Raw genomic sequence first — 19,961 nt, 5'->3', positions numbered from 1 at the left:
TTTCTGTGTTATATGTTCCTTCTGTGCAACAAAGTATTGTGTATTATAAAATATGTACTTCCAACTACGTAAAAACCGTACCGTACAGACTAGTAATGCCATTGTCGTGCACTCATTTTCCTATGAGCAAACAAAGTGGCAATTCACATAGGTCGACCGTTTGTATATTCAGACGGCTATGTTAACTCGACACTGGTCATTTGCATGATTGCCACCGGCACCGTCCATGTTTACTGGGGTGAATAGATAGATATATTGTTGCCTACGTTCATCTTTCTCTATTATTATTGCGTATGGCAGACAAAAATAAAATATCCTGCGTGAATCATATATCCAGCTGAAGCTCCCCTAACCAAGTCTCTGCCGCATCCGTCACACAGTGCAGCTCGGCTATACCACCTGGGAACCGGTGCAGAGGGTACTCGGTCACTATGTGAGATATGGTTTGATCCGGGTGACCACATTCACAGTGTGGCGACTCCAACCACATACAGCTCCTTTCAGGGCTCCCCCACTAATATCTGTCCTACTCGAGTACCTAAGACGAGAACTGTTGGACCTGTCACAAGAATCCTCCAAATAAACGTGGAAGGATTTTTCTCTATGCGACTGTATTACCTATTTAAATGAATCATGAACAGACCACAGAGCGGCTTACGCGCTACGTCGTGAAAGCTGCTGTCGATGATGTGCCTTGCGCCCCGAATGTCCTCAAAATGGGAATGTTCCCTCTGTAAAAACTCTTTAAAAGTAAGGAAACTGGCTGCATTGTTTGCGCAAATTGTCCGTACTAGAGCCGTGGTAACCCAGTTGGAAGAATGCTTGCCTCTCACTTTGAAGTCCCAGATTCGAATCCAGCACAGGCCTAAACCAATGATTGTCGAATTTATTTTCAAATTCATGTTTGGATCATAAATGATTATCACGTGGTCAGCGGTGAAGAAAAACATCGTGAGGAAACCCACGTATCCGAGAAATGCATTTCGGAGGTATGTGACCTAACCTGTATTGGACTGGCTTTCCTTTCGCGTGTTGGAAGGCCAGACAGGCAGTCGCGTCTGTAAAAAAAAACCGGACCTGTCAAATCTTTAGGTTAGGTAAGCGGACCCTGTGAAAAACGCAATAATGCTAGGGAGATGATGATGAAAATAAATAAATAAAAGAGCGTGGGTCTTAAATTAGTGGTGATGATGATATATTTAAAAGACCTCATTTTGTCGTAATGCACCATATCCCGCGCTTATTGCGTGATAATTTTAAAATTGTGTCACCTTGGACCTTCAGATCGTGAGCCCAACGCTCTACTATTATGGCTCTGGTACTATTGATTCCTGATGGAGAATTGTCGAATTCACTCTGTGAGACTGTTCTTTGTTCACCAAAGTCATAGTAGGCTTGAATCGGAAAAAGTGAGACGATTCTGTGATTCGGAAGACACGTTAAGATGGTCTTGGCCATTAGCCGCAAGTACAGCTCCACCATCCCGCAGTACACACACACACACTTACACACACACACACACACATACTTACTTACTTACGTTGGACCCTTACTTTTATTATTATTATTATTTTATTATGATTTTGGTTTGTTTTTCTTTTTTTGTTAATGATTTTTGATCTTTGGTTGGGTTTGGTTTGGTTGTTTTGTATTTTTTCTTTTTTTCTGTGTATTGATTTCCGTGTGGTTTCTGTCCTGTATTGAATGTAATGTGTGTCTGTGTCTGTGGTGTCCGGAAGTAATAAATCTTTCTTTCCTTCTTTCCTTCAACGTAAGTCTGTTTATGTTATACATTTTTCGTCCTTACACAGACGCAATCTCCATATCATCTAGTTATCTCGCCGGCTGCTACCCAAATAGCAGGCTTCCTCATAATACAATACGTTACACGCCAATGTTACACACAATGGCTGATATACAGTAAATGTAGACATAGCTATAGACAAACCATAATGATGGCCGACACTACTTCTTAGTTTACATCTACGTGGATGCGACAACCGTAGTTTGACTAAGACCCTTGGGTATCTCATTAAAAGTGGCTCTTCTTTATTATTTAGATGTTTTAATACTTATGTTTCATTACCAGATATTTTTAAATACAGAACAAACAAATATTTCATTTCATTTCAGCGAAAATAATAACTTAAATTTACGTTGCCCTCTGAAAATTTAATTTTATTGGAAGTAACACTTTAATCAGAGTTCACTGTTAAGCTTTTAAATACCTGATAATTTTAATCTTTTTAATGTGAAATCCTTTTTATATACGAGTAGCAAAAAATGCAAATAGATAATAACAGTCTTGCGCTAGTGGAGCGCTCGCGGGCGTTTTAAGATCACAAGAAATTACACCGTTGTATAGCTTTAAGCGATTGGTACAAGTTTAAGTTTTTAATAGTTTTAGTATTCTGCACATAACACATCATAGAAGAAAAGCTAGAAGGAAAGAGAGGAAGGGGAAGACCAAGAAGAGCTTACATGGAACAGATTAAAGAAAAGGTTAACGTCGTGTCTTATAGGGAAGTCAAGGAATTGGCCTTTGATAGACTGGAATGGAAAATGCTACACCGACAAGAGCGTGGCTCTTAAATTGATGATGATGAGTATTCTGCAGGTCTAAGAAGCGGCCAAGTGCAAGTCGGACTCGCCCATGAAGGGTTCCTTTCCTTTGGAACAGCAAGTAACATAATATAAAAGTAAATTACGGTTTACGATTTATGATGTATTAAAAAAAACTACTTACTAGATCTGGTTCAAACCAATTTTTACCGACTTCAAAAAAGGAGGAGGTTCTCAATTCGACCGTATTTTTTTTTTTTTTTTTTTTTTTTTTTTTTTTTTATGTTTGTTCGGGCATATCTTCGTCGTATATGAACCGATTTTGATAATTCTTTTTTTGTTTGAAAGGAGATATACCCAAGGGGGTCCCATGTCAAGGAAGTCAGGATCTGATGATGGAAGACCAGAGAAATCGAGGGGAATTTTCAAAAATCGTAGGAGCGACTAGTGCGTTTGTAAAGTCATATTGATCGGATCGATCTTTAGGCTTCGGGAAAACTTCCCGGCCTTCGAAAACTGGTCAGCATCAGGGAGATACCCTATGGCCTGGCAAAACTATACAACCTGGAGCAATTTTTCTTTCACGAAACGTATTTAAATCTTGATCAAATCCAATCGCCGGTGCAAAAAAACAAAATGGCGGAAAAAAAAGATGGCCGCCATACAAAATTTTGTCGATTTTGGAAGAAGCCCGTTTGGGTAAAAATAATGTATGGGGCGCTTACTCAAAACGTCATGTAGAGTACGAAAATACTTTCTGATCACCAAAAACTGCTCCGCATCAGAGAGATACTCTACGGCCTGGCAAAACTATCGCACGTGAACCAATATTTCTTTCAGAGCACTTATTTAAATCTTGGTCAAATTCCATAGCGCGTAAAAAAAAACAAAATGGCGGAAAAACAAGATGGCCGCCATACACAATTTTGTTTTTTCAGAAAATGTCTCGGGATATAAAATATATATCGGGGTTGTGGTTGGATCGTTATGTTAAGTATGGAAATACTTCCCGATTTTCGAAAACTGCTCCGCATCAGGGTGACACCCTACGGCCTGGCGAAACTATCACACCTGAACCAATTTTTCTTTCACGAAACCTATTTAAATCTTGGTCGAATTTAATGGCCGGTGAAAAAAATACAAAATGGCGAAAAAACAAGATGGCCGCCATACAAAATTTTGTTTTTCCAGAAAATGTCTTGGGGGTAAAAATGATGTATAGGCGTGTGATCGGAACGTCATCTTTGAAAACTGCTCCCAATCAGGGAGACATCCTACGGCCTGGCAAACCTATTGCACCTGGATTTTGTTTGTTTCCACGACACCCATTTTAATCTTGGTCAAATTCTGTCGCCGGTGAAAAAGAACAAAGTGGCGGAAAAACAAGATGGCCGCCATACGAAGAGGGACAGTTTCGAATAAACAGGACACGCGAGCTGCTTTAGCAGCGAGCGAACCACGCGAAATCTACTGTATCTATATGTATGCGTGAGTGTGTATGATAGCAGCTTCCACTGACAACCACATGTGTGTATGTACACATACACATGTGTGTGTGTGTGTGTGCGTGTGTGTGCGCGCGTGTGTGTGTGTGTGTGTGTGTGTGTGTGTGCGAGCGAACCACGCGAAATCTACTGTATCTATATGTATGCGTGAGTGTGTATGATAGCAGCTTCCACTGACAACCACATGTGTGTATGTACACATACACATGTGTGTGTGTGTGTGCGTGTGTGTGCGCGCGCGCGCGTGTGTGTGTGTGTGTGTGTGTGTGTGTGTGTGTGTGTGTGTGTGTGTGTGTGTGTGTGCGTGTGTCTGTGTGTGTGCGTGTGTACGTGCGCGTGTGCTCGTGTGCGTTAGCGCGTGTGTGAGTGTGTGTGTGTGTGTGTAAACATGTTCATCAATAATAATTGTGATCACTACTAAAAATATATTATATTATTATATATGAATATAAATCAGAAAATCTGTCTGTCTGCATCCTTGCTCGGTCTAACCATCACTTAAAATCGTAAAATAAAATAAAATTTTTAACAAAAAAAAACCGACTTCAAACGCAAAACTAAAAAGCAATAAATAAATTTACTTCGCACAAAGTAATTAGTACGTATTTTCAATTAGTTAATTATTTTATAATTCTGAAGTCGGTGCCAAGTAAATGCTACAACAACCCTACTACAATATCAAATTACTATGTACACACAATATTGTTTAATACCTATATCAAAGCAATTACAAAACAATGTCAAACAAAAAATTACAAAACAATCAGTATTGAAAAATATATGAATTGGTACTTCGTTGTAGCATTTCCTTGGCACCGGCTTCAGAATTATAAAATAATTAACTAATTGAAAATACGTACTAATTACTTTGTGCGAAGTAAATTTATTTATTGCTTTTTAGTTTTGCGTTTGAAGTCGGTTTTTTTTTGTTAAAAATTTTTTGTTGGTAGTTTGCATGCTAGTCTACATCATAATATATTTTTTTTACTTTTATCTTCTTATTTTAGAAGTTACAGGAGGGGGGGACACATTTTACCACTTTGGAAGTGTCTCTCGCGCAAACTATTCAGTTTAGAAAAAATGATATTAGAAACCTCAATACCATTTTGGAAGACCTATCCATAGATACCCCACACATATGGGTTTGATGAAAAAATGTTTTTTAAGTTTCAGTTCTATGTATGGGGACCCCCAAAATTTATTGTTTTTTTTTTCTATCATTGCAAAAAAATCTTAATGCGGTTCACAGAATACACATATTTACCAAGTTTCAACAGTATAGCTATTATACACTTCTCATCAAAAAAATCGAAACACCTTGCAAGTTTACGTTTTGTCAGGATTATCAGAAAAATGTGTACATTTAGGAATAAATGTTAAATGTCGTTTAATAGTGAGTAATATGAGCTTATCAAATCTTAATGTTAATGTTCTAAATTTAAATGAATTTTTCATAGGTTTCGTATTTTGTTAAATGAGTCATTTTTATTCCGTATGGAGTATAAAGGAAATGGATAAAACAACACACGTAAATGAAAAAAAAGCTAAAAAACGTTTATTTAATAACTTGTATTCCCTCCCCGAGCTCTAATTACTGCTTCCATACGGTTCTTCATCGATCGGATGAGAGTCACGATCACATGCTGTGGTATATTGTCCCATTCCTCTTGGATTGCATCTTGCAGCTGGCTAAGTGTTTCTGGGGCAGGATCTCTTGCTCGAATTCGTCTCTTTAATTCATCCCACAGATGTTCAATGGGATTCATGTCCGGGCTTCTTGCTGGCCATTCCATAATAGAGATATCGACTTCGTTAAGATAATCTCGTACGACGCCCGCGGTGTGAGCCCTAGCATTGTCGTGCATGAATATGAAGCCGTTGCCAATAAAATGTGCATAGGGCATCACATGAGGCTCGAGACACTCTTCGACGTACCGATGACAGTTTAGTGGCAGGCAGACGTGGCCCAGACACGAAAGCAAGCTCTGTCTTACCGTCGGCGCTGATTCCTCCCCAAACCGTCCACGAACCGCCACCATAGCTGACCTTTTCTTCAATGCAGCATTGTGCATAGCGTTCTCCGTCTCTTCTGTAGACCTTGTTCCTTCCGTCGTTACCATACAGCATAATTTTACACTCATCAGAAAAGAGAACTTTGCTCCACTGTAGGTATGACCAATTTAGGTGCTCACGTGCAAAGTTAAGGCGCGCTCTTCGATGGTCTGCAGTTAATTTCGGCCCATTTGCTGGCTTATGCGGTACCAGTCCACGATCCTTCAACCTTCTTCTAATTGTAGAGTCACTTACAGCCACCCTTCGTACAACACGAAGCCGCTGCTGCAGTTGAAAAGCGTTAAGGCGTCGATTTCTTAAAGAAGTTGTTACAATAAATCGATCATCTCGCTCAGAAGTGACCCGATTCCTGCCAGATCCTGAACGGCGCGTGAACAAACCAGTCTCCCGATAACGTTTATAGACTCTATGAACAGATGACAGGCTTAGATGCAGTCTTGCAGCCACAACACGCTGACTAAGGCCAGAATCCAGCAATGCCACAACTTGGGCGGCTTCTGTGGGCGAAGTATCCATACGTTTTAGAAAAAAAACCTTTTTTCAGACGTCCCAAAGTCACAGTATTGAAATAAAAAACAAAAAGTTTAAGGATAGACGCCAATTTTTAGTTTTTAAACGCTAAATGTACTCCAACCCTAAACACACATTTGTCTCAAAACAGTGATTCATTTCGTTTATAAGATAAACAAATGAAATTCTAATTTTGAATTTAGAATTTTTGCTTATTACTGTAATGGCCAAACTGCCAGCTATACATGTATGTATTTTTTTTCATCGTATGAATTCTTTTTTGTGTTAAATTCGGACAGAAACAATGAAAACGGAAGTGTTTCGATTTTTTTGATGAGAAGTGTAGTTTCGGAGAAAAGTGGCTGTGACATACGGACGGACGGACGGACAGACATGACGAATCTATAAGGGTTCCGTTTTTTGCCATTAGGCTACGGAACCCTAAAAATGCCACTTTGTTGGAATTCACCTAAAAGAGGCAATACTTTGCAAGTCGCAGTGTGTAAGGTAATACCATCGTTATTCTCGGTAAAATTTCTTTAACAGTCAAAGGGCTCAATCAAAATATTTTTGCTCTCTTATAGAAAGAGATTGTATTTTAAGTTATATCCGTCATTTTCTTATCCGCCGAAAAGGAAAGAGACGGATGATTTGTTTTCGGACAATCAGATGACCCATCCTGCTACATCCTGAAAAAAAAAATGAAAATGAAAAATATTTATTGCTATAAAAAAAAAACAAAAACAAAGAACAGTATCACAAAGTGATATCGACAATGTCCCCAACGGTAATCAAACCCGGATATCCAGCCCAACGTTTTAACAACTAGATAATGGAAGCTGTTACCTCAGCTCTTAAATGTTTAATGTGAGCGACTTTATTGCACCAAAAACAAAGTTTAGTTCAGTCAAAAGACGGTGTAACAATACGAAAACCTGTATTTGATAAAACTTCATCGTCCTTGTGACATCGCAACCTCTTAAGATTTCGACCACAGCTTTATCTTTGTGAGTTACTTGGGAATGGTCTGACCTATATTCTGCGCCCGTTTTAGTCCCGCTGAAACAACGATATTTTTGAGAAACAAAACGCTACTTTGTTCTTCATTTGCGATCTCGCCTTTAATTAATTAAAAGATCTCTTCCGTGTGAATTATGTTTCTAAAGTTGCTCTTGTGGCTTAGGGTCCTAGCTACGCCGGGCACCAGCTTCCCCTGGTGGCCGTTGAGCGTAGGCTAGGCGGGAATATAATAATGAAAATAATGTTTACAAAAAGTAAAATCACTTACCAAGGGGTCGCGCGGGAACTAAAACTATCACTCACCACTTTTCGAATGTTTAAAGTGTTATGATGTATTTTTGAGTTGTTGTGTGTACAATAGGTGTGTTTGTGGCACAAGGGGGTTGAATAACGTCAGCGGTTTAAACAAAAAACAAAATTGCGGGTGCGGAAAAGTTAGAAGGCGCGGATTGTAGCCATTTTGAAAATTGGCAACTAAAAGTTAAGTCGCTCGCCAGAGGGCGCTGCAGTAGTGATACCACAGGTAAAAAAAATAATGCGATAACATTAAAAATAACTAACGCTAATAATGGGCGTTACTAGGTCCTATCTCTCTAGGACACCATTGTCGCGCAACCACAGTCGCGTCACCAATTTTTAGGGTTCCGTAGCCAAATGGCAAAAACGGAACCCTTATGGATTTGTCGTGTCTGTCTGTCCGTCCGTATGTCACAGCCACTTTTTTCCGAAACTATAAGAGCTAAACTGTTGATACTTGGTATGTATATGTATTTTGTGAACGTCATTAATATTTTCACACAAAAATAGAAAAATAAAAACAATAAATTTTAAACACAAAAATAGTTGAGTTTCAGTTTTTTGTGTTTAAAATTTATTGGATGGGTCTGTGGATGGGTCTTCAAAATGATATCGATATTTCTAATGTTTTTTTTTCTAAACTGAATAGTTTGCCCAAGAGATTCTTCCAAAGTGGTAAAACGTATCTCCCCCCCCCCACCCCCGTAACTTCTAAAATAAGAGAATAATAAAACTAAAAAAATATATGATATACATTACCATACAAACTTCCACTGAAAATTGGTTTAAACGAGATTTATAAGGTAGTTTTTTTTTAATACGTCATAAATCGTAAACCGCAGTTTGCTTTTCATTCAATCAACATAAATCTATATCTACAGAGTGTAAAAAATGAGCGATAATACTGAAAGACGTGGTTCTGGTCATGAAACTGAACAACTTTTTCCAAGGTACATGGGTCGAAGTATTACAAAAAAGCTTGGTCTCCCATACTAAATACGCGATGAACTGATGGTTTGTATGAGCTGATGATTTTTTTTCGGATTTTCCCTTACGGAACCCAGTAGGTAACAAAGTAACATTTTGAATCGACGTTTTTTACATAACGGAACGTCTCATCCGCCTAAAACTACTACAACTTCTAACAACCTGTATAGCCGAGTTATCTATAAAACTTGCTTACTTTCAACGACCCAACTTCGTCAATTACTCATCTAAGTGATTACCCGTAAGCTTTTACTTTCCATGTCGATATATAAACATTATAACTCTGAAATTGTTCGAACCCGGTAAATTACAGCCATATATAATCAACTTTAATCATTCAGGGGTTTCACTTTGAGGGTTTATAATTGTTGGCATATCGATGTTGAACTAGTTAATTGTTTCGCTAGTGATCTCTTTGATGGTAGATTTGATTCCCAGGGCGGATATTAATCTGCTCAATCTCAAATTGTCGTTTAACATACCTACACTGTCCCGGGCCAAGTAAATGGAGATTGGAGTATGATGTAGGCATCAAATCTCTAAGCTGACGTTGAGGGAGGGAAAATGTTGTTGGGGCTTCGCGCAAATTTTATTAATGATTTTTAATTTTAATTTCTTGTTTATAATTTTTATGTATTTGTACTTTTATTTTTTAACAATTTTTGTACTTATTTAGTGTTTATTATTATTTATTTATTTTTTTCTATGGACGTTATTATGGTCTGAAATAAATTATTTGAATTTGAAAATGTCACGGCCTAAATTGCCGCTTTTTCTAAAAACGTGGAAGCTTAGGTTGAAGTTCTTCTTTCGTGTGGGTTGTTAGTTGGTAAGATCAATGACCTACATCATTTAACCCTGGTGTCAGGGTTATTATTGAGCCACCAAAGGTCTATATATAAAATATGTTGCCGAGACCGACTGCTTAACATGCCCTCTAAAGCATGAAACAATCTTACTGTTCAGACAATCAGGTGATTTTATTAAAACAGTTTCAGATTTTTAGTTAGACGCGTTCCTACCGGGATTCGAACCCGGCACCTCCGGATCGTGAGCCTAATGCTCAACCACTGGACCACTGAGGACGTTATGAATTCCAAATTTTATATTGTTTGGCTGATGAATCGTGTTTTCATAATTTCTTGGCCAATAAAACCCTAGATTGGAGGCGCAGTTCTTGTTTTGACGTATCACAAAAATTACTTTGTGATCCCAAGTTTGGTTAGGAAATTGTAAGCTGATCACCTGATTGTCTGAAAGTAAGATGATCCGTGTTTGGAAGGCACGTTAAGTCGTTGGTCCCGGTTACTACTTATCGATGTTAGGGGCCTTTGGCGGCTCAATATTAACCCTGACACCAGGGTCGATGTGGTTGGTAATCCACCTCACAACCCACACGATATAAAAAGAAGAAAGAATTCATAAACCGATTTTTCCCGTTATAGCAACAAAGTTACAACAGACTTTCTATCTCGTGTTAAATCTGAACGTAGGTGGAAACTTAAATAGGTCAACTAAAACTTTTGTAGATTGTTAGATTTGGTAACGATACCTAATTACCTAAAAATGTTAACCTGAGCATTTTATCTAGAACTTTCCAGACTAACACAAATAAACTCAACGCAAAAGGTGAACTAAGCACATAGAGGTATATCCCACTGCCCTTATTTATAACTAACTTTTTTTTCCTTAACTTTCACTTAAAAATTTTTTTGGATTTAATTTAAAATTAACAGTTGTCAATCACCTGTCCCTTTTCTTTTCGGTGGATAAGAAAATGACGTGTATAACCTAAACTTAGATGGTGTGTACTGAAATTAGCAACATTACTACGGTATCGTCTAAATAGGTATAGGTAGGTCCATCATGTTCGATTCATCCTAATATAATCAAAAGGGAAACTATGTACGTACATTTTGCTATATCTCACTGCCCTAATTTCGTAATTGTGTCACCACTCACCACTCCGCCTTATAATACAGTTTCTTAGTCACTTAATCTCTATAATTGAAGCAAAAACGTAATTATTCGAAAACTCGAGAAAAAAGAACCCGTATCCATGATAGCCGTGTTCGGATAATGCGTGGCTTACATCCTGAATTCATTTTTCGATATTAATATCAGCAACCCGCCAACCCGCAGTGGAGCAGCGTGGTGGACTATGCTCCATACCCCCTCCGGTTGATTGAGCGGAAGCCTGTGCCCAGGAATGGGACATATATAGGCTATGTAGATAATTAATATCACGTGGTTTTCAAAGTTTGTGCCTGATTAACGGCAATAGGTTCGTATTAAATGGGACTAAAACTTAGCTGGCGGAGAGTGGGTGTTTATACTATACATCTCTGCCTACCCCTTCGGGAACACGGGCGTGATACTATGTTAGGGTAAATGTGGGATAGTTGCCGCACTTTTTGAAATAGGCAAATAAATGATAGAATATGAGTTTTCATAAAAATTAAATGATTGTGATGTGTTGTGTACTTATTAATGAAATAAATAATTAAAGTATTTTAACATTAATAGTTGTATTTTTTTTTTGTACAAAAGAAATAAAAAAGTATTATAATCGGGGATAGATGCCTAAAGTGTGGGTTAGATGCCATAATAATGATTTGGCTTGTGGGATAGATGCCCTATGCATATAATTAAAGATTGTCTTAGATTTATTTATTATGATTTAATTGACAAAGTACCTAAAATAAGTTTCTTAGTATCTTGTTTCACGAAACGTCTTTTCAGGGTCCTGGCAGGAATTCCATATCGACGAGATATTTCATTCAAGCCGTGCTTATTCTGCCTCATTTCTTCAAAAGCTTCTCTTAGTGCATCTTCCGTCCATTCGCCCCGAGGGCTTGCCCCTACTTTGCGCACGTACTTGCGAGGCATATCTAAAATATAAAAAAAATATTAAAGTTTCATACATGCCTCAAAGGGCATCTATACTCACAAAAAACTAGGCATCTATCCTTTTTCGAGGGGATAGACTCCGCGCAAAATATTGTTTACTTCAATGATAAAACATACGTAAATAATAAACACAATCTTTTATTTAAGACATCTACACTTAAATAAAATAAAAATATAGACACTTACCTCATAAAATCAAAAGTTGCGAGCTTATCAATATTTCAGACGAACCAAATTCACGAATTAATTACCGCAAAAAATGTTCATTGTCTCACAATTCGCGACACGTCCATTCCAGCTAAGTGCGTGGCACTGACTTAAGGACGGGCGGGGGTAGGGTTACTTTAAAACAAAACACAACGGGTCTAATGTTTATACATGTCGCTATGTGTTTACTGAGGCAACTATCCCACTGAGGCGTCTATCCCACATTTACCCTATGTTTATGTTGTTAGGAGTGGGGCTACACGATGCAACGTGAGTTCGTAGCGGCGTTTAACCGGTGACAATCACCATGTTATTCACAATGGCCCCGATTCCTACAGTCACCTCCTAATTTTATTTAAAGTTATACCTGTCATTTTCTTAACCGCCGAAAAGGAAAGGGACGGATGATTGACAGCTCTTAATTTTAGGAAGAATGAGTAAATTCATGTATAACCCGAATAAAATTGGCATCTCGCTGGTATTCAATCCGTTTGACGTGCTGTCTACATAACTCTGTTGGGTTATTGACCGATGTAAATTTTTTAGACGGTTGTTTTAAATTTCTGCTTAAAATTGACGTGTGTTCCATAAATTTTATGCCTGTCGATTACCCGTCCCTTTCTTTTTCAACGGATAAGAAAATGACAGGTATAACTTAAAATAAAATTAGATGGTGTCTGCAGGAATTAGCACCAATGTTGTGCTAAAAGATGAGTTGCGATGCCGCGATGGACTAAACGCCTGTGTGGCCCCTCCTTTATGCGGAAAGCAATTTTAATAATAAAAGTAACGACAGAAAAAATTACAGAGTAGAACTCCGATCGTTATTGTCACCTAAATGTAAGGTTCGCAAAGAAAACCCGTTATTAATAGCTAACAGTCCGAGCCGGGTTTCCGTCAGGAAATAATATATTGTGACCTTTAGTGGTACTCTCGAAAATACGCAATATGAAAGGATGTATGCTCCAGAGATTCGCTTAAGGATCTAATGATGGAATTTGGGAAATTGGAACATTATTTCCTTAATCCGGTGTTTTGGGGTCGACGATAATTTGATGACGCAGTTGCTATGTAGTTATAAATATATAAGCTCAATAGTAAATATATTTTTTTAGGAGTAGTAGTAATTGTTACTTATGATACTTAGGTTCTATGACGATCTTATGACGTAGCGAGTCGGCGCCGCTACTTCAAAAGCGCACCCCTGATCAGGGTAGTAATAATGATGATCAGGCAGCAGCGGTATCAGTACTGGTTGGAGGCTGAGGAAATAGATTCTGGTAGGGCTCTAGCTAGAACATCACCGATTGAGTGTTGGTGTACTGCGGAACGGAAGGCGATTGGGGCAACCCCCGTTTTCTATACGGCCTATCTATGGAGTAATGAAAATGGAGGCGATTACTCCACCGACAAGAGCGCAGCTCTTAAATAAAGAGAGAGAGAGAGTAGTAATTGTAAATTGTACAAAAACGTTATTATATTTAATCTAAAATCTATCGAAATATAAGATTTAAATACAATGAAGTTCGTTTTATTAAGCACGATGGAATTTTTTAGGGATCCATAATATTAATTTCTCCCAAAAAAATAATCAAACACAAAATGTTATTAATATAGAGATAGAATCCATCAAAAAATTCTTAATGTCTTAACGGACCAGACCAACGAATAAGGGCCAGGAAGGCAGCGGGGATACAAAAATTGATAGCGAATAATTGTTTTGTTAATATTTCTATTAAGCATATTTTTCTAAGTTCTATAGTGCTGTCATTATGAACCGAGACGTCGGATAGTAGATTACCTAACACCAATGATGAACTAATAATTATAAAAAGACGTTCGAAACGTCGACGTCCCTATAAATTGCGCTCCTTAAGCATATTAATTATGTACTTAGCCGTAAAAAGATGACTTTAGGCACGACATCTTCTATTATAACGGTATTTTGTCATTATAGTCTTCCTTTTCATCATCATTGGCTCGTCATTTATCCAGCTTGGAATGGGCCTCCTCCCCACTTCTCCTCTCGATTTCTGTGTCTACTCGTGGCCCGAATGTCTCCGGATGTCGTCGACACATCGTCTCAGAGGTCTGCAGTCTCTTTCATATAAATACTCGTAAAATAAACTTTCAATATTCTTTATTTGTGTGATGGTACAAGTTGATAAGTTACATATGAGTTTCACATCACATGCCTTTTGGGCACAACAAAATAGAAGTTTAAAAGAGAGAAGGAAGCTTTCCAAATAGTAATGTTAGTATCATTAAGGTATTCACTGCTGTGCTGTAGTAACATTTATTAATTAGGAGTTGTTTTTTTTTAATAAAAATTTTGTCACTTTCTTAAAACGACAATCAAATAGAACGCGTACTTTATATTTATTTTTCAATTCCCAGTCGTCGTTTCAATGGCCCCAATCTGCGATTCGATACAGAATGTGTACATAGCCCCTGGTGCTCGGACGAAATTAAATATAAATAGCACTGGAGGGTCTGTAAGGGTTAGAGAATCAAATTAAAAAATAATTCTACGAAAGCCTTGGCTGTATTTTGTTTGCATCGGTTAAGCTGTTTGAATTTTTTGCCTATCTTCTTCGTCCGTCATAATAATTTGTCCAGTGAATTGATTTTTTATAGACTTTGTTACTATTACAAATATTAATATCTTGGTTTAATTTTAGTTTTTTTTTTTAAATCTGTTCTGTTTCATACTATTGTGACGGAAAATTCCACTTGATATTAACTCAGAATCATGGCCTGAATCATCCCTTAAAGTATTCGTTTCGATGTCACTAGCACTTTGTATATGTACAGTTCTAATTGTATAATTAGCTAAATACGGTGAGGTTTAGTATCCTTCATTAAACTTCTCACGAACTCAATGGACAATAACTACCACAAACTTGTATAAATCTCCGATAATTACACTTTGCGACAGTTAAAATTAAACTGCCCATAATAAATTGCAAAGGGAAGTGTTACTAAATTCTTTATTGCCACATGAAAATAACGAAACTGTTTTAAATCATTAACAAGTTTGGAGTTTTAAGTATTATTCACGAGATAAGCTTTTTATGAAATAGTTTGCGGTATTCAAAATTCTATATTTTTTATGTTGAGGGCATGTCCTTTGAGCTTACATGGAACAGATTAAAGATAAGGTTCACGTCGTGTCTTATAGGGAAGTCAAGGAATTGGCCTTTGATAGACTGGAATGGAAAATGCTACACCGACAAGAGCGTGGCTCTTAAATTGATGCTGATGATGCATGTTCTGTGAAGTTTGCCATAACTTGAATTAGAAAGTAAAATTTGCGATAATTTAACGATATACATATACAACTGCATGGAAAAGAGAACCCGGTGGTGTATTGGTTAACATTTTCGTCTCGGATGACAAGAGCTGCGGGTTCAAGTCCCGACCGAGTCAGATTTTTGGATTATATTTCGCTTTGTAATATTTTAGTAACTTTGCGTGATCCGTAATGGAATCTATCTATCGATAATACCGGATAATTATAATGATAAGTCCCAATTGTGAGATTAAATAATAAAAATTCAAAATTAACGTGTAAGGTTTATCATATCCATCTTAGCACTTCTTTTCGACAGTGGTTCTTTGATCACTTGTGGCCCTGCCTATCCCATTAGGAATTACAGGCGTGAGTTTATGTAGGTATTTACAAATACCTGTAATGCCATTGGACAACAGACTGTACTGTATCATTAGTCATTTATTGGTAATTTATTGATAATAATTCAATTCAAATAATAATAATAAATAAGCCGCCTATTGTACTCATTCTATTTCTCTAGGCCCGAGATATGAAAAAGACATACAATAATAATAATAATTCAATTATAATAATTACACGTCACGGATATTACAAAATTCAATGAAATTAAATATTACTACGGAATTAAATTACATTAAAATATATTATTAATTACAGGTCGTCAAAACTATAGATTTTTTTTAAGTTTAAGTTTAAATATAGTACAATTCTTTGCTTGTATGATATGGTCAGGCAGTTTGTTGTACACATTAGACAACAGTACTTCACAATGAGGGACTTTTCAGGCTACGTTTCCCAAAAAAGTATACAGATGGCGTTGTACAGATTTAATGTGATAATTTTCTCCTTGCTCAGATGGGTACATACATAACATAAACAGCCTATATACGTCCCATTGCTGGGCACAGGCCTCCCGTCGATCAACTAGAGGGGGTATGGAGCATAATCCACCACGCTGCTCCAATGCGGGTTGGTGGAGATGTTTTTACGGCTAACAGCCGGGACCAACGGCTTAACGTGCCCCCCGAAGCACGAAATCATCTTACTTTTTCGGATAATCAGGTGATTCAAGCCTGAAAAGTCCTGACCGAACAAAGGACAGTCTCACAAAGTGGTAGGTACATAATTATTTAAAATATAATATAATGGCACTGTCATATATAAAAATGAGGGTTGATGAGGTTGGTACTCCACCTCACATCCTACACGATAGAAGAAGAAGATCTCTCTCTCTCTACTTAAGAGCTGCGCTCTTGTCGGTGGAGTAACCGCCATTCCTCTCTTCTTCCCGCCAAAACCTTCACCTCCCGATACGACACGACCTGCACCTTCTCTTTTTTTTTAGAAGAAGAAGATATATAAAAATAATTGTTGCTTGATATTTATCAGATATGGTGTAGAATTATGTTGCTACCTATATTGCTTCTCTTTACATTGATCAGAATAATAATAGGTGAATAAGATAACTCGTTTATGTACTCGTTAGAGTATCTATCTTCATATTTATTTTTATACGTATAAGTATTCCCATGCTGGACTATCCCGCTATATTACATAATGTTAAATATCTCCTATACTTAAAGGTTGCCAAGAAGAGATTGCTACTTAGCAATAAGGCCGCCTATTGTACTCATTCTATTTCTCTTTTGTTTTGTATTTTGTTTTTTCCTGTTTGTGCAATAAATTATTTGTTATGTTACAACACTGAATGGCGCCATTTATATATTTTTTGAGAAAGTAGCGTAGAAAGTCCTCATTAGACATAAATAAGTCCGCTACGTGTACAATAACTTTGGAAAAGCAATTTATATCCACATATTACCTCACATAATAGGTACCTCTTTTCTCACATAGTGCACTAGCAGAATGCAACCCACGTCCGTACCTGACAGGGAACAGGGTTCCTTTACCAGTTTATACTGGATCGTATTCGTTATCTCTAAAAACAGACGTGAGCCTTCCGTAATAGTTTGAAGTGCACCAGACCATAAGTAATAGGGTATAACTATCTGCAATGTCATATGTTTGGTATTACTGTTGCCAGGCCCTTTTCGTCTGCTGTATTAAATATTATTTTTGTGTCATCAACAAATGTTATGTGTTACATCGGAGAATTTAGGTTGTTTTATTCAATACTATGAAGTGGCAGTGGGCAGGATACATAGCGAGGAGAACCAATGGCCGCTGGGGCGGAAAGGTTCTGGAGTGGCGACCACGTGCCGGACGACGCTCAGTGGGTAGGCCCGCTACAAGGTGGACCGACGATCTGGTGAAGGTCGCGGAAAGCCGCTGGATGCGGGCAGCGCAAGACCGATCGTCGTGGAGATCCTTGGGGAAGGCCTATGCCCAGCAGTGGGCGTCGTACGGCTGATGATGATGATTCAATACTATGAAGTGCCTATTTAAATTTCATTTCAAATTACCATCTGCACTGTCATAATGTTTGGTGTTACTGTTGGCAGACCCTTTTTGTATACTGTCATCATCTACCTACCGTTATCCCATTTCTCACAGGGTCAGCCTACCTAACCTGAAGATTTGACAGGTCCGGCTTTTTATAGAAGCGGCTGCCTGTCTGAAGGGAAAACCAGCCCAATACAGGTTAGGTCGCATACCTCTAAAAATGCATTTCCCGGAAATGTGGGTTTCCACACCATGTTTTCCTTCACCACTGAGCACGTGATAATCATTTATCAAATTTGACAATCATTGGTTTAAGCCTGTGCTGGATTCAAACCTGCGATCTCAAAGTGAGAGGCAAGCGTTCTACCAACTGGGCTACCACGGCTCTTAGGTTTCCTTTTGAAAAAAACGGGATAATGCTAAGAATATGATGACGTTGGTAACCATAAATTAGTTTAAAAACATAGAAGGGAAGCTACAAGGAAAGAGCGGAAGGGTCAGACCAAGACGGGCTTATATGCAATACAGGGAAGAGTAGGCAAACGTCGTGTCTTATAAGTATACTAGCTTTTGCCCGCGACTTCGTCCGCGTGGCGTGTTATAAAAGAAAAATCTTTGTGTGTGTGGAAGAAAGGTTAAAAAATGCTTAATTTTATTATTTTTAAACGAGGTTATAGTATAAGTAGCTCAGTTTAATTAATGAATTGTTATTAATTTTTAGATTATTAGTTTATGATAATTTGGTTTAATATAAAATTATTCCTAATTTTATATTAAATACGAAATACGATCAGAGGAGGCTAACCCTTATAGGTATAAGCTTTCGTCTGGAATTCAGAGATGAGAATGTTTTTTCATACAAATGTTTTTTCCTGCTTATTCCCGTTCCCGTGGGAATTTCGAGAATTCCTTTCCTAGTGCACCTCTACAATACCTAAGCTACGTCCTTTCCAAATTTCAAGTGCCTACGTTTAGCCGTTTAGGCTGTGCGTTGATATGTCAGTCAGTCAGTTTCTCCTTTTATAACATAATAACATAACATAACAAATACTATATATACTACATATTTAGATTATAATTTATATTAACTAATTATTGTAGAAATGGTCGTGTACACAAACATGAAATAGAGAAGTAAAAGGCCTAAAAATATTACTGCAATCCAAAACGCTTCAGATTAAATTTTGCCTATAACATTCACTTTTTTTATATTTTTTGTGCCCTATACAATTTCATATGAGGCATCGTTGCAGTATTTCTATTTTATTTTTAGCTTTGGAGCATAACATCGCAACAATGGTCTGCACAATCCACACTGGGGTTTTATTCACCACTGCTGACCCGTGCTTAACTCCGTCCAAATGTGACAGCTAGATATTCACCTCGTTAGAGGGTTTCAAGCTATGAGCTGAAAGTGCTCTCTAGGGATTTGTGGTCTGTGAGATCTGGTGCCAAATTTAATGGTCAAAAATGTATCAAGTTCGGCGGTGAAATTATGGTAATTGGCGCAGCCTTTATCATTAGAGTGCCTTTGGGGCTTAATTTTATTAATGAAGCCATTTTTGCCTTTTGACTTTCACTTATTGCGTTATTTAAATTACTAAAACTGTATTCACCTGTTAAGGTAGGTTTTAACTACAGCCGTATATCTGCTTTTTTAGTACTACGATACAATAAATTATTTCATTTTTCGTCTTATTTTTTTTTATATATTGAACAGTTTGTGTTGTCAGTTCTTGATGAAATTGCATTTTCACATTTAAATTAGAATAAAACACTTATTATTCACAAATTGCCAAATTTTGATGTTTTGATAGGTTTCGAACATCATCAATATTTTCCCTTGATGCAATGAAGCTTGAAATATCAATTCTTTTTCAAGAAACGGCTGTAATAAAGTGAAAGATAATAGCAATGCATACATTCCCCTCACCAGAAAACAATTGATCATGCTCCTCTATAAATGTATTCAATTTTTCTGAACACAGGAAAATATACGACGCGAATTCCTTCGGGTGTCTTTTCACTTGCTCTGCAGCTAGTAGAGAGAATTGGCTCGGTATCATTTTATCAAACTCGTAGTCTTGGATGTCTTTTGTTTATGAACGAAAGAAAACGTCGCCTGTAAACTCGGAATTATTATTTTTATTTCACAAACTGTGGCCTGAGCTACTCCCAACAAAATGTCGTTA

At 37.5% G+C, this 19,961-nt stretch overlaps 1 protein-coding gene across 1 annotated transcript in view; it reads left to right on the top strand.

Moving 5' to 3' along the window:
- The window catches only part of LOC126382401 (uncharacterized), an 85,504-nt gene that overhangs the window by 42,260 nt on the left and 23,283 nt on the right, over positions 1–19,961 (top strand). The gene's annotated exons all lie outside the window — the stretch shown is intronic.

The sequence above is a fragment of the Pectinophora gossypiella genome, chromosome 4, assembly GCF_024362695.1.
Source record: "Pectinophora gossypiella chromosome 4, ilPecGoss1.1, whole genome shotgun sequence".
Taxonomy (NCBI): Eukaryota; Metazoa; Arthropoda; class Insecta; order Lepidoptera; family Gelechiidae; genus Pectinophora; species Pectinophora gossypiella.
Note: the sequence above shows the minus strand (reverse complement) of the source record. Positions and strands in the feature narration are given on the sequence as shown.